This window comes from Pelmatolapia mariae, linkage group LG7, assembly GCF_036321145.2.
Source record: "Pelmatolapia mariae isolate MD_Pm_ZW linkage group LG7, Pm_UMD_F_2, whole genome shotgun sequence".
NCBI lineage: Eukaryota > Metazoa > Chordata > Actinopteri > Cichliformes > Cichlidae > Pelmatolapia > Pelmatolapia mariae.
Genome location: NC_086233.1, coordinates 53984600 through 54000367, shown reverse-complemented (window position 1 = coordinate 54000367; position 15768 = coordinate 53984600). Strand labels below are relative to the sequence as shown.

The window sequence follows — 15768 nt, the reverse complement described above, 5'->3', positions numbered from 1 at the left end:
TAATTCCTGACCTTGTTCAATTTTTAATGAGCTCAGTACAATTGAGACTAAATTTCAGAAATGGAACTATAGACTTGTGTGAATATTGCAGATAATTAAAGAACTTGCGTTATTATCCAAATCTCTGCACATCTGCTGGAAAAAGGGGGCCTATCAAGCAAACAAGACAGAATGGATGTTTGAGCTACTCCCCCTTGCAGCTGATAAGCATTCAGTAGTGCGATAAACAGAGACGAATACATTAAGAAACCCAAGAGACTGATAATCTCGAGAGGGATCATCAGCTCATCATAAGGACCTTTGTATGCTGTCGTTCTCTGCCTCAGGAACCGCTCAACAAAACTACTGCAGAGTGTCAAAGTTGTACAGAAGTGAGACATAACAAGCGAGAAACATCACAGAACTCTTGCAAAGTTATACCTGTCATTATTTCTATAGAGCAAATAAACCGAAACCGCAGCGACTTGCTTTGCGCAGAAAACATTTGATTGCTAGCTGACCATTAAGCCTAAGCAGGCACCTTTCTCCAGACCCACATTCACTGGAGTGCACATATATCGTGTTAGCTACTCCGCTCTCCTCAGCAAACTTGTATCCTAAGGAATTTCGTTTCAAGTGTCACCTCTTCACATTAACAGTTGTCTGCTATTTGGAGCTTGAATGCCTTGGTTACTTTTAATTACAGTGGGTAATGAGAGAAGACTTTCAAACTGTGAGACACGGAGTATTTTTAGATCTCGATCTTGATTATCTAACACATTGCTGCGGTCGACTCAGATATGACTTTGTTGGAAGACTTTCTGTACCATCAATATGATTAAAATCAGTCTGGAGGAAAAGCTGTAGCACTTTGAAAAAAATATGATTTCAATCAATCGACACTTTTCTATGATGCTGTTAAATCTCTTCCGAGACTGAAAGTATTTTCATCTTATGCAACTCTGTTACTTTCACATTTAATAAATAAACTTATTTGGTGGTTATTTAAGAAGGTATACTACTGTTTTTCTAATGGTTGACTTATATATCAGAGTCATTATAAGTGTAGTTATTCAGTTATATCAGTGATATTCAGCATGACAGTTGTTAGCAGTGCATGTCCCATGACTAAGGTGTAATGTGCAGCGAGGAGAGAACCGGGGATTGGTGAGGAGTGTTGAGGGGTTTTAGAACTGTTGTTTTAATGAGCCTCAGATAATGAAATGTTATTTTAGATCCTTGTAGTCTGACTGCTGTCTTAGGAAATTGTGTGACTTTGAGTTCTGTTTGTGTTTTTCTCATTTACAACACAAGCATCTATTTCTTTCCTCGCGATCATAAGATAGATCAGACTTGACTTGTACGGCTTAATAAAGCTAGCTGCATGCATTTTTTAATTGGAGAGTGTCTGGGTCTATTTGTGGTCTGGCGCAATGTAAGTTGGAAATGCCAGCTGTCGGCATCAAAGCCCTGCTGGAACAAACCATTATTTGGCATGTCCGTTCAGCTGGTTGAAATGCATCACTTACTGTGTCATATGTGTAAAAAAAAAATGCTGCTTAATTGATAAAGGCAAACAAACGTTTGATATATGAGGAAAATAATGTGCATTGTGACTTATTTCACTCAAAAAAAAATCTCTCTCATGAACTACATTAGCATTCACTCTTTAAAAAACTGTTTGTATTAGAAAAAATTAGTTTTTTATTCTTATGATCCTTTTCACAGAGTAGGGGGTTTAAAAAAAGTCCTCAACACCTTCATCTGTGAAGCTATGACTGACAGCTGTGGCTGGTCTAGAGAGCCGTGAGCCAAGCCCCATCACATAATGCATGCCCGACATGTCTATGTCCATCTGGGGTCCTACCCTTCAAACCACTGCCCCTTGCTCTCTGCCGGCAGAGAGACCGAGGGACAAGAGAAAGAACAGGGTGTGAAGACGGGCCTCGTAGGGCTCTGAGGGAAGCATCCAAAGCCAGCTGGTCTGGCTTTGAGGTAAATCAGTGGGTAGAGTGACACAAAGCAGCAGAAAGAAGACTTGTGGGCAGAACGGAAAGAAGAAAAAAGGAAAGTCAATGCTTGCAGAAGGAAAGGTGGAGATCGGAACAGCAGGTTCTGTGAAGGCGCATGTAGAACAACAGGTAAGACACAGGTGTCACAAAGGGCTTGAAGTCCTCACACAGGATGTGAAGTGAAATGTGACGCTAATGTCATTTTAAGTTTTATCTCCCATCCAGGATAATATGGGTTGCACATAGCTTTTCATATATTAGTCTACTGCTTTTTATTGGATTAAACTGACACAGGTAATGCAGATCACTACAATGATGTTCTTCTGTATTCTTAATAGCAAAAGTTTTTGTTGTTGTTTGTTCTTTTTTGCTAGCCTCAGTTTGAGATGATGGTAACACACGTTAATGCAAAAGTGCTGCTAAGGTGATATCCGGAAGAACCAGCTGGAACTCATAAAGGATCACGACAAAGCTGAAACAATGCTGATTTTTGTTTTGGTTATGAGATGTAATATTGTTGTACTAACAATGTAGTAGTACTATTGTTCTAATAACAGAATATCACACATGAGAGGCTAACAGATTCAGTCACTTTGAAAACATACATCGTATATAGAATAGAATAGAATAATCCTTTAATTGTCCCACAAGGGGAAATTTGGTATATTATGTAATATATTATACCACTTTTATATGCTACAATATATCAAAGAGGGTTCAACTTTTACCACAAAGACAACATAAGAATACTTATTGAAGTACACAAAGTATATGTTCTGCTCTGTCTGGATAAAGAAAAGAAAAATCTTTTCAAAGATAGATCTCGCACCAGCATTGTTATGATATAAGCACTGCTGGGTGCAAAATATTCATTTTTTGCTATTGACTACAATTTTCAGCCATCCACAAATTACAGGAAAGGCTTCAATGACTTCATCAAAGTGTAACAACTGCATGAATTGCTCATTAGACTAAAAGTACTTCAATATTTAACAAACAAAGCAGAACAAAACAAAACAAAACTTGCTAACCCTGTCATGTGGTGCTTATAAATACATAGTAAATTTGGGAAACACACAAAAAATAATAATTAAATGGCCTCCCACGAAAGAACAACCAGAAATGTACGTTACCTGGCAATATGATGTTATGATTTAAAATGCTAGCATGATTTTCAGAATCAAATGGTAGGGCAGTGTAAATCAACAGCTGTAGATAGAATGGAAACATTATTTTTCCCTTTTTGTTTAAGGACTTATTCTAAAATTTAATTTCATCACTTTGGCTTTTTGTTTTTTTGTTTTTTTTGCACGGAGGGAGAAGTCTTGAGAAAAGTCTTGAGAAAGACAGGGTTTCTTTAGTGCTGATCCAATTCAGTTTAGTAAGGTGGTGGGGGGTGGGGGATGTTGGAGCATATTCCAGGATACAGTGTGGACAGGTCACAAGTCCACGATAGAATGAAGCAAACTGATTTGCCATTTAATCTGTTAGTTTGCTGCTTCTTGGCCTAATTATTCCAAGGCTGTGACATTTTGTGTTTTAATAGTTTTTTTTAAGGTATGTTGACTTCTTGCTTTAAACTTATGAGGAATCAGGAGGTCCCAGGAACACTAAACACAGCCTTTCTTTTTACAGCTCAAACTAACCGGTGACTTAGATAACACAATGCACCGCAGACGAAACAAACACTAATCAACTTTGTACAAAACTCTCTCCGTCATTCCTAAATAAGTATAAAATGTTTCATCATAGCACCATCAAACCATACAGTGTGTTTGCAGAAATACGAAATTGCTGCTCTGACTACCATTTCTAAAGTATTTAAAGGAAGTGAAAACTTTCAGACACTGAAAGTTTGGTTACTCTTTGTGATCTGAAATTTATTTTATCAGCTGTATATTAATAAAAATGTGCTACCCAAAAAGCTATTGTATATGAAGGAGTGATGCTATTCCTTCACAAATAGATAATGTAGTTTAATGTGTAAAACTTTTGTGATACTTCTGGGTTTCACTCTTAGAAAGACTGAGGATTCAGGAAGTAGATCCTTTAATAAAGCAGCAAAACCACAAAAGGATATCAAGGACATTCTTTCATTTATGTTTTTAATCTTGGAGGGAAAAAGGGTTATTATGCTAACAAATGTAATTATTTTAAAATGAATAATTAACTTGTGTGAGGCATAACCTGGCGTACCTTGTTAAGACAGAGTTCATGTTAACCTGCTGTTGGGTAGTAAGACATCAAGCAATAAATCTTATGCGATAAATGTATAAAGTAAATTGTAGCTAGAATAGTTTCTTGGTAAATACAGTCCAAGTTCGCATTTAAAGTAGAAGAAAAGGGTCCTTCTATTCAGGCTCCATTTCAAACCAGAAAGCCCTGTTAGCTTCAAACAGCTTTAAACTGCCACATTTAATCGTAATAACCACTCATTTGTAAATTTGCTCCAGAATCAAGTCTATCAAATCTATAATAAACGCATAATTGCAAGAGAAAATGACACCTGCCTCCAAACGCCAGTATAAACAGCGGGGCGGGCCACTCGCCACTACAGACCGTGCTAGCCACGCCTCCTGTGACGATGACCCCCGCAAATACACGTGACATGCCCATATGGGAGTCACGAAGGTCCCGCCTTCCCGCTCCGATTAGCTGCTCACGGGGCGCTGCGAGTTTTCATCGGCCCACGAAACTGCCCTTCAAACTGAATTCCATCGCTGTTGTCTTAGAGATATGACGTCAAATGTAGTTTGTAATGAGGCCGAGACCAGTGAGTTCGGAAAAGTAGCTTTTTAAATAAAAATACGCCTTAAAGGAAGAGGAATTGAGGACATGCTTCTATAATTGTTTTCTTTGATTTTGTACAATTTTTTGAGGGGGTAGTTCCCTGTCTGAAAATGAGCACAAAATGGATTAATGTTCACCTCACATGAATGTTCAAGTTTAAAAACAAAACACTGTTTAGACAGCTTGTAGTCTACATGTTTTGACGCTGTGTGTGTGAGAGAGAGTGGAGAGAGAGAGAGAGAGAGAGAGAGAGGGAGAGAGAAAGGAGGGAGTGGGGGGCAGAGGCAGTTCGTCAGATGAGGGGAGGAGTCTCACTGACAAGAGGGAGACTGGCTTTTCTGAGTTTGTCAGCTCCCCCTAAAATAGCAGTCAGCGTGTAAATGTGAACTGAAATTACGTTTATCCACTGGAGTCACCGATATAGAGTGTCTATATACAGCGACTGACTTGGGAGTAAAGGTGAGTAACGGAAATAGAAACAATGTTGCGGAGTGTGGCAGCGATACTGTAGCTACAGTGAGAGTGAGTGTAGAAAAGCGCAAGAGGGAGACGTAGAGTGGATTTGGGAGACATTAGGAGACATCTATCTATCGTATCCTAATAACATGTAGCTTTTGCGAGAAGACAGTGTAAAAAGTGGCGTCATTTAATATAAGTCACACTTGGTAATTAGTCGCTTTCCGTGTCGTAAAATACCCAAGTGTCGTGTTTTGGGGGGTGTAGCTAGACGCGCGCGCTGTTGATATCTGTCAATTGTTAAAAACTTTTATAGGACTCATCTCTAAGCCGGTAATAAGTTGTACTAGAAGCTCGACTACATGGTCGGTTTGTCAATTGTGAGTCTTAAAACTCACACAGATTCTGACTTGTTGTCCAGAGTGTGAAATGATTAGCCGTACTTTGTAAAACGGGCGAGTCTCCTGGGGAAAATAGTAATCAGTGTGTATATAATAACACTGTTGAGCCATCACACTGACAACATCAGGCGAGCTCACACGGTGACAGTGGTAATAAAAAAGTTGTCTGGCGTGAGTTTACTGCAGATTGTATGTTTTCTATAAACACCTAACCTCCTTTAATAAAAAAGTAAAATAAAATACATTTTATGTATGCAGGGGTATTTTTTTAATTTGTAGATGTACAGCATTATAACGTAAATAAAAAAAGTTTTTCTTTTTCATTAGAGCAATTGGCATGATAAAAGTCTAAGCTGGGGTAGTTGCCTATATTGTATATGTATACATATATGTACTATATATTTTCATAATTAGTTGAAATAGATGAAGGGATATGCGACTGGTTAAAACTGAAATATGCTCAGCCAAAGCGTACCCAATCAAGTGAATTGATGTGAGATATTTTAGATGATCTTTGACCTTAAAGATTTCTCCCTGGTTAATAAGATCACTTGAAGGTGACACATTTTATGCATTTAAGTGACAGGCATAGTGACAGGGGCATCGCACCTTTAAGTTAAGCTGCGTAAGGATCTTTGGCCAGCGGAGATTGTGCGAGAGAACCTTTGCTGCCTGGTGTTTCTTTGAATCTCTGGCACTCTGGTGACCTTAACCCCTGGCCAGAGTGGGAAATGGCCAACGGTAACCTGACCTTCTCAAATGTTTCTAGTGTATGTTACACCCTGCATAGCTCATTAATATTGCACAGAAGGAGTAGTTTTTATTCAGTTGGAACTGAAAATAAGACTTGAAATTGTCCTTATTTTATAAGCTCATTCATGAGTGGATCTACTGTGTGGAAAATATTTGGTTGTGCTTCACATTTGAACTACCTTTTGTGTGGATAAAACCCAGCAAAATCAAACTTATGTTTTGCCGTGTTGAAAAAAACCCTCTGTATGTTGCATGCATATATAAAACGTGACTTTGTCTTTACCACAGTTGTAAATATTTTACTGCTTACAGTATATTACCCCCTTATCAGGTTGAACTAATGACAAATTTCATTGTTTTTCTAGGGGCACGAGTTGTTACAGCAGCATGAAAGGCTACTTGCATTTTCTCACTGTCCTTTTTGTGCTACCGCTACTCTGAAAGCATGCACGTTACCGTACCAGCTGGTTGCCAGTGATTTCTAAAGCAAAGCATTAAAGCACCCTCCAATCTGCAGTCATTAGCTTCTGCGCTGCCCCAGGCCTCGCCAGTAATGGGCCTTGTTGCTCATGATCTACATCACGTGAGCTCCTGTGTCTAATGTGTGGATGAGGGATTTTTTCATCGTGCTGAAATGAATATCATTTTAACAATTTATGTCATGTATTAGTCAAAGGAATGAGTATGAAGGCACAGATAGGGCTGCCGTAAATGTCTTTCTCACGTGCGCTGTGAACTGTTGCACTAACCTCAGAGACCTCAAATGTTCTATAGCATCCATTAGACAAGCACACAGAAAGCTTTGATAATATGAGAGTTTTGTCCTGTATTTATTTAATCGTTATGGCTGGTATTGCACAATGACTACCAGTGTTTAGTAACTGTTTTAGCCTTGTTATATGGGATGTTTGTGTGCCCCTGCATGCCTGTGTAAATGTGCGTAAGCGCTTGTTTGCGTCTCAGCACAAGTTCTCAGTGGAAAGGGAGAAATGAGAGGTGGTGACGGTGCGAGGAATGGGCAGCTGCAGCATCTTTTACTGCACTCCTCATCCCACTTCAATCTCAGTGTCTCAGCTTCTCCTTCCAGGAGAAATGTGGAGTGTGTGGGCGAGTCGGATCTGCAATTAACGCCGGTTGTCAGAAGGAGAATGCTGGCGTTTACACGATGCCTCTGAATCACTGAGTGAAAGTCTTTTCTCCTTCACTCTCCTCCTCCCAGGACATTTTTTTTTCAAGGAGGACAAAACAGCAGAGAGCTGAAAGCCAAGGATGCATTGAATAAAAAATAAGAGATAGAAGCTGAACATTCTTGGCCCGTTAAAGAGGATAGTGTTTCTCTGGTTGTTTGGTAAGCCAAGCTGTTCTTTTATGCTGCAGATTTCTTAAGAAAATTAAGGCCCTTATGGATATTATAGTATTATACAGTGTAGTTTGATTGCTATATTTATTTTAAATTTCTTGCATGGTTATTTATCTGTCTGTGTTTTGAATCCCTAGTTTTATTTTGTGAATCCTTGAAGTTGTGTCTATACCAGGCTAGTTATTGACTTTAAACTCATTATACTGTGTTCTCTAGCAACCCCCCCCTCAACACCGCTCCAGCTGTGTGAGTTGGTTTGGTCCGTTAAACTTGCTACAAGATACTGAGTCTGTTCACTGACGGCAATTAGCTTGAGGCGACACTTTTTAACGCACAGTTGTCTTTTCTCTGTTTTTCTTCTTTGCACGACTATCGTTCTTTTAAATTTGTGGTATGCTTTTTTTTCTTTGCAAGAACTTGAATTAATATCTATGTTTAAAAGAGTCAGATGCATAACAATAATCAGTCTTCCTAACTAAAACATCTTAGCGTGAGTCATTGTTTGTTGGAACTCCTTACTGGAGCTGTATCATCAGCATGGAGATTCCAGCGTTCCTCTGTGAGACCTGGAGGTTGGATGCAGAATCTTGAGCCTGGGAGATAATGTTTTAGGCTACAGTTAACTGTAGACTGCTCCCCATGGACTATTAATTGTTATTATAAATATATACATATAATTACTCATGTTTAGTTACATGTTTTCTTTTAATTTTGTTAATGCTAATCAGATCAGATGTCTGATAAATTCTGGACTGTGGGATTCACTATGGGTCTTTGGTTAGTGCCGGTCCCTTACTTTAAAGACAGAACATTCATGTGTTGTGACCGTGAGCCACTGATATGGCCATGAACTAGCACTGGGTGACTGACAACAGCAACTTGCGTGAAGTATCTGACTGATTAAAATACACAAAATAAACTGAAATTTAATTAAGATATCACAAAGCCCACTGGCAAAACTTGTGCTAAGGCGCTGATAAACAATATAAAATAATTTAGAAAAATTATTTTTAAAAAATCATAGCTCTTTGATTGAATGCTTACATTTAATTGACAGTTATAAACTATGTTCATTATCTCTAGTATTTTTTAAATCTCTATAACAGCTCAGGGGGTGAAGGCATTACTCACTGAGGTACTGTTTGTATAGCAAGACAGCTAGCAGTGACCTTTCAACTGTCCTGCCCTTGACTGAGACCTCTGGTGGTAAGCCACCCTTTTGGCTCACTCAGCACATGTGCTGCTGAGCAGGGCAGAGCAGCTTAAGGCCGCACCGTCTTTTCCTGTCTCTCCTGCTCTTTCAAACAAGGCCTGGCTGGAGGTCTCTTCACCTCTGCAACCTGGACCACACAGGAGACTCAGCAGGAAGATCCTCACACAGAGTCACACTGTAATGCTGTCAGCCTGCTTTTGCCACTGTAGCCTGTCAGTCTATTTGCATCCATAATGCAAGCAGACTATAATGGTGAAGAATCAAGCCTATAGTCTTAATGTTTTTTGTTTTTTTTAATTATGCTATTGCTTTTTTTTAAACCCAGAATTTCTTGGTTTCTTGGGTTGTGGCTACTGTGTTAAGCATAAACTTGCCTTGCACAGTTGGTGTGGTTTGGGAGGGTAGACTGTGGAAGCATGTGCTAGAGCAAAGGTGATGAGTTTAACAAGTCAAATCATTTAACACCTTTAAGATGCCTCCTCTCGCCTCTTTGACTTTCTGGACTGCACGAAAAACCACAGAATCACACCGTGCTTCATTTCTGAAGTGAGTGAGCCAAACTCAAAAGACGTAGAGCGAAAACATGTGCGTCCCGTGCTTTCAGTCAGTATTTTTCACCTTGTTTTCATCTTGTTGTCCTGCATGGAGACCTAATATTAGTCAATGATGTAGCTAAACAATATCACGTACAAAACTAAGCTGAAGTTAAGAAAGACATGTCTTTGCTGAGTTGCATTTTAGCCGCATCTTAATGAGACTTTGAAAAACACATAAATCAAAGGAATATATTATAATATAATTTACTAGATCAAAAGATCTCCCATGATTGCTAATATACCCCACTGTATTGAATTACTCATGCTCTACTGTAGATCTTAAAAAGCCTCTCTCGCTGGAGATTTAACTTCTCTGTCTTTGTATAGAGTCGATGAAGTAGAAGCCTCATCAACAGACAAACAATTGAACTGTGTGCAAAGTAAAACTTTCTTCAAAGTCTGGTGTTGTCTAAGTGATGGAGGTGTTTACTGTGTTGTTAGAGAGGGCTAATATAGACTCTTTGATTCATCAGTTACAGCCACTTAATCTAGCCGTCCATTAGGTTACCAAAAATAAAAGTCGAATGCATTAAAAAGTGTTTATCAATGGCTGGTGTATTCATTACAGCTGTGAGACTTAGGTGTCACAGCTCATACACAAAGCCCATTGACTAAAAGTTCAGTAGCTTCTGGGAAGGAACAGTTGGATCTCCTGCAGCTGGACCGGCCCTGTGGCCAATTCAGCTGCAGGAAGGAGGCCTTGTCTGTAATATCCTTGTTTTTCTGTCTGTCTGAGAAGCCTTGTGAACTAGGACAGCTGGGGGGATGTGATTCCTCCTATTATTCTCCAGCACACATCAGCCATATGAACAGGGAAAGGAAGTGACCCCAGCCCCCTCTGCTCTGTGGAAGCTGCTCCGGTTCACCGCAGGGCTCTGACTTACAGTTTAAAGTTGTCTTCCTCTCTACTGTTTGAGCACAGCTATAGCACCATGAACATTTCAGTGAGTTATGCATTTGAGTTTCCAAACCATTGTGCACTGAGTATGTTTTTCTGTAGATTCAGGATGATGAGATTGTCTTTTTTATGTTGCCCACTTAAGTTAAAGTGCAAGCCTGGCCGAGTTCAATACAGTTACTGGCCATCATATCATTTTACTTCTGAAATCATCCAGAAAATTAAATATTACTTTTTCTTTCTTGTACATAGTCAGGCCATGTTTTCTTCTTTTCTTTCTTTTTTGCATTTTAATTCGGTCAAAACTTGTCCCTTTAAATCCAGGGCATTCAGAAATGATTGTCTTTGCATCTCCAGTCTCCAAATCCCAGCTCTTCATAGTGTGACTGTGATTGCGAGTGAGGTGTTGAGTCTGCCCGCTGTTTGTGCGTCTGCCCGTCTGTCCTCTTCCTTTCTCCCAGTCCACTTTCCATCTGTGTGCTGTGGGCTGCAGATCTAGGTGAAAATAGTGTAGTGTTTCCACTGGCTGTTGCCATCCTGGATTCATGTCAGACTGGGTTGTTCTTTACTTTGTTTCAATCCTCCTCTGAACCTCTGTCACTGGTCCAGCTTACAGAGGTGTTCACAGCGGGTATTGCGATTAGGGAGGTCGGGATTCATCATGAGCCGCTGGCCCTGGGATAGAGGGCCTGAGGCAATTAGCTATTTGAAGCTGGGACACAGGACCAGAGCCTCTCCAGGAATCTTTCTGTTTCCTGGAGAGACAAGTTGTGCGAAGGCCTTTGGGGTCTTTCTGTCTTCCCCTTCTCTGTCTCTCTCTGTGCATGTTTGCACACAGTGTTCATGTGACAGCTAACACATATCATCTGATCTGGGAGAAACTGTGGGCTATAGCTCGTGAAATACCCATTTGATTATTTGCTCAGTGAATGATAATCATTCATGTCAATGCATATCAGACTAGAATGGGCAGATCTGCCTTGCACATTTTCAGGAAAAGCCTCATTAAAACTGATGTTTACTGTCATTCACAAAAGCAAAGTGATAACGTGAGTGATTATTAAAAATGAAAACTGTCACCCACTGTGACCTAAAGGAGCCTTAACAACATGAAGCACTATGACAAAATGATTTAGCAAAACCTACTTTTTTCTCACACTTCCATCATCTTTCAGCCATGTGGTACGGAGAGATGAGTGAGTAGTTTCATTATTTTAAATGTAATATAAATGAAATGAAATGCATGAATCACAGGTCTGCGTGCGATCATTAAAAGACCAATTCTATAACATAAAATTATAAGAAAAAAAAAATCAGTGCTACTTTAGCTAGCCTTTTCACTGTTGTTATGACTCATGGCCATCCTCACTGCTCAGATTGCATAAACCTTTTATGTAATGGAACACTGTGGGAAAGAGCCATCGAGTGGAAGATAAAAATGGGAAGAGAAAATCAAATATTTATTCTGAGCTTTTTAATTTTTTTTCCCATTAAAAGCAGACATTCTCTGAAGACACCCAGTCACTATACCCCTAAACAATATGGACCCCATGTATGTGTTCCAAAACATGCTTTTTATTTAGTAAAATCTTCATGTGGATTTCCAAATGCGGGTGGAGAATTGAATATCTAGAAGTTCTGTGTCTAATCTGGGTTCCCAGTGTTTAAAAAAGACGTGTTGGGATTGGGTAAATGCGCTGCTGCTGAGACGCATTATGCATAACGTCCCTAATATCCTTACACTGTGGATTCCCCCTGGAGGAAGATCTTGGTTCATCTTTGCTGTTTACCATTTCTGAGTTGCGGTCTGTGCAACATCAAAAGGCTGCCATGACACTTAACACAGCTCACAGGCTTACTGGGAGGTTGGGGGGGGGGGGGGGGGGGGGGGGGGGTGGACTATTGCTCCCTATGGGTTTGGCATTATTATTGTTCCCTGGTGAGAAGTCCATCTTATGATAGACAACCGTGCAAATGGACACATGCCATCATACCAAATCAGACCACAGAGCCACACTGTAATTCTATGCAAATTTATAAACCTCTAGGAGCATGCATGCATTTGTTTTTATTATTCCATGTGTGTTTGTGTGTAACACAGTGAAACAGAGCAATAAGCAACAAAAATAATGAAATACTGAAAATAGGGAAATACTGAAAATACTTCATCAGTTAGAGCAAAGGGGTAACACAGGAAGTGTTTGTTTATATAATGTCCTCATTGCTAATGTTGTGTCATGTTAAGACAATATCTTTTGAAGCTCATACAAAGTCACAGGGAGAATGGTGATGGAGGGATTTTGCTCAGATACACAATTTGTTAAATCAACAGAGTTAATACGAGCTGAGCAGTTAGAGGTTAATATGTCAAGTGTGTTTGGGATATAGGATGACATAATTTTTCATGACTTTAACATAGCACGACTGGCTGATAATAAATAATTTATACACATCAGGAGTTGAAAAGTTTCTTAAGCCGAATCATGGTGTGATACTATGGGAAATGCTGTTGCCTAAAGAAATTCCAAAATCTAGTTGAACACTTGGCCTCTGCAAATACAAATAAGAAAAAATGTTATAAAAACTCATACGGTGCCCCAGAGTCAATATCTGTACTACTGTTTAACATACTTTTAAACAGTAGTACGGCTTTTTTCAGAAGCGCTACTTGGCGCATAATGTGCCACTTCAACAGAGCAGTCTTGCTGGTTGGAGAACAGACTGCATGTAAAAAAAAAGTGGGTGTAACCCATTCGTTTCTGGACTCCAATTTTTCTGCCTGTTGCCATCTGAAGTGATTATATGTAGATGAAAGAAGGGGGAAGAACTAAGTTATCAGCCAATGTTAGCAAGCTTGTTTTGCAAGCTACATCCATAGCCTTTATGGTCACAGATAAATACCTGCTAATTAGTTTCTCAGTAACAGACAAATAAAACACTAGAATTTCATAACAGACTGGTAGGCAAGTATACCACATAGAAAAGGACCAATGAGATGTTGCTTACCAGAAAGCTACAGCTGCCAGTTAGTATGGACATTTTCCAAATAATGCAATTTTTATTAGTAAAAAAAAAAAAATCACATTTTCAGGGTTTGAGGTTATAAAGAAACAGTTGTAAGGACCGTGATAAGGTTGGTCGATTGGACAAATTTATTGACTATTGACGACAGGCTGAGCCTTTCACCAATCGTTTTTGGAAGAGCGATTTATTTATTTATTTATTTTGCCCATGAGTAAGTTTGCTAATAATGTTGGTTGAACATAGGAGAAACAGTCAACGGGGAAAAAAAAGCGCTGTTTTAATGGCACCGTCTTGCAGCTGTGAGCAAATGCAGCCTCCTCAGGTGCATCCAAATGCAGCGATTTATTTACTCAAACTTATAATAGAAAGAAAGAAAGGCAGTAGCCTATGTTCAGAAAAACCCAAACATTTTATTTAAATTAAAAAAAAACCCCGACAATGGTGGGGAGGGAGAAACAAAGAGAAACCGGCTTCGTTTTTCCACTATAACTGTATTTACAGGCTGTTCCAGTGTTTATCTGTCCTACACACTCGACCAAACAACAACAAACAAAATTAAACAAATAGTAAGTTAAAAATCAAAATGTCTCTTCCAGAGAGCATAAAAAAATGTTGCGCTAAGGCCTTTGACATAAAGTTACGTCTTTTGTGCAATTTGTGGCATCTCAAATAAATAAATAAATGAATAAATGAATAATCCAAAAAGTAGCTATATTAATACTGAAACAAACAAGAAAAGAAAGTAAAATATTCCCTCCAAACAAAACTTATAAATTCTAAATGCGCACATCAGTCCGTCAGTCCTGCACCAAAGTAGCAGGTTAGCGTGGAAACTTAAAATGTAAGCATAGACAGTGAGTCCTAAAGGTATTTCCAGGTTGCTTGATTTAAAAAAGTGCCTTTGCACAGTAATTTTTCTTAATGATTTCACAAGTTGGAGATTTAAAAAAAAAGCAAAGCAAAACAAGACAAGTTTATTCAACCACCTGTCATTAAATCTAGAACACACAAATATCATGGAACTGTGTCAAAATTTTGTTTAAAATTCAAAAATACTGAATTAGATTAACTGAATTCACATTTTTAAACCAACATTTAAACAATCACACTGGACTTCTCTGAGAAGTCAAAAATTAATCAAGCATAACATTCAACCACTAAAACTATTAAACTAATATTTCTGTTTAGAAATACAAGAAAATAATTGTAATTTGCAAATTAACCAAAAGATAATCATATACTTTACTATTTTTTTCAGCTTTTTTGTAAAATTGTAACAATAGCAACAATAAATATATTTTAGCATAAAAATATAATTTTGATTAAAGAGCTTGCGTGTACAGGTTAACCGTTAAAACATTAAAAAATGATTTTGGCAATTGCCAATTAATATAAGGTAGCTGTGGCATAAACCTAACATTGGGTCGTGGTCTAACGCAGCCTTTAATCTCAGTGTTTAAACACATTTTTCAAGTTGCTGAGAGCTTCAGAACGTCGGTAAGTTTTATTAAATAACCGTCTGGAAAGCCGGGAACTAAAATGTTGAGCTCTGTAACTTAATAGTAATGGTAATATTTTAGAGGCAAATCCTTATGCTAACAGGACAATATAGCAACTTAACTGTATATCTATGTCATCAAGCACATCCATTTTTAATGAGATATAATTCATCATCCTGTCTGTGCATCGAAGAAGTTATCGTGATTTTCTATGTTCATGAAAGTTTGACTCAAATATGCATCAAGGGATTTACCTTGAGGAGGAGAGTAGCTTTTCTACATGAAATGGATATAACTGTTAGGTGAGGGTCATCTCTTTATCCTTGAGAAACTGAGAATCCATTCATTGGCTGGGCTTGAAAACCTGACTGACGCAAATGGATCATTGGGAATAGAAGTGTCCCAGCAGTAATTATGTTACAACGCAGCTGCCGCACACTACCACACTAACACAGAGGTGGGTTGGGATGGGTGCGGGGTGCTTCTTTTAGTCTTGTTTCCCTTACATCTTTCCACATAGTTAACACAGTCATACTGTCTTCTCTCTCCCACTCCCCTTCTCACTCTCTCTCTCTGTTGTTTTCTTTCTGTCTGTCTTTCATTGGCAAAAACTGCCGTCAAACCTAAACACACGTGAGCTGCTGTGGAAAGTTTCTGACTAACATTTATCCTGATCTGCTGACTGAATGTCTCATCCTTCTGTTAAATTACTCGTATAATGAGGAAAAAGTTGGTATCACATCATGTCACCTATTTGTCACCGTTGTCTTCCTGGCCTCTAGATCCC

The 15768-nt window shown here is 38.8% G+C and overlaps 1 protein-coding gene across 9 annotated transcripts in view; it reads left to right on the top strand.

The window, feature by feature from the left end:
• Nucleotides 1-5090: 5090 nt before the first annotated feature.
• mef2aa (myocyte enhancer factor 2aa) overlaps nucleotides 5091-15768 on the top strand; it is a 59541-nt gene continuing 48863 nt past the window's right edge. For 8 of the 9 annotated variants that reach the window (XM_063479721.1, XM_063479719.1, XM_063479717.1 and 5 more), the window contains exon 1: nucleotides 5091-5240. The gene's annotated coding sequence lies outside the window, so the exon portion shown is untranslated. Of the gene's footprint in view, nucleotides 5241-7325; nucleotides 7740-15768 lie in introns of those variants that run through there. The other variant, XM_063479715.1, reaches the window with a different exon arrangement.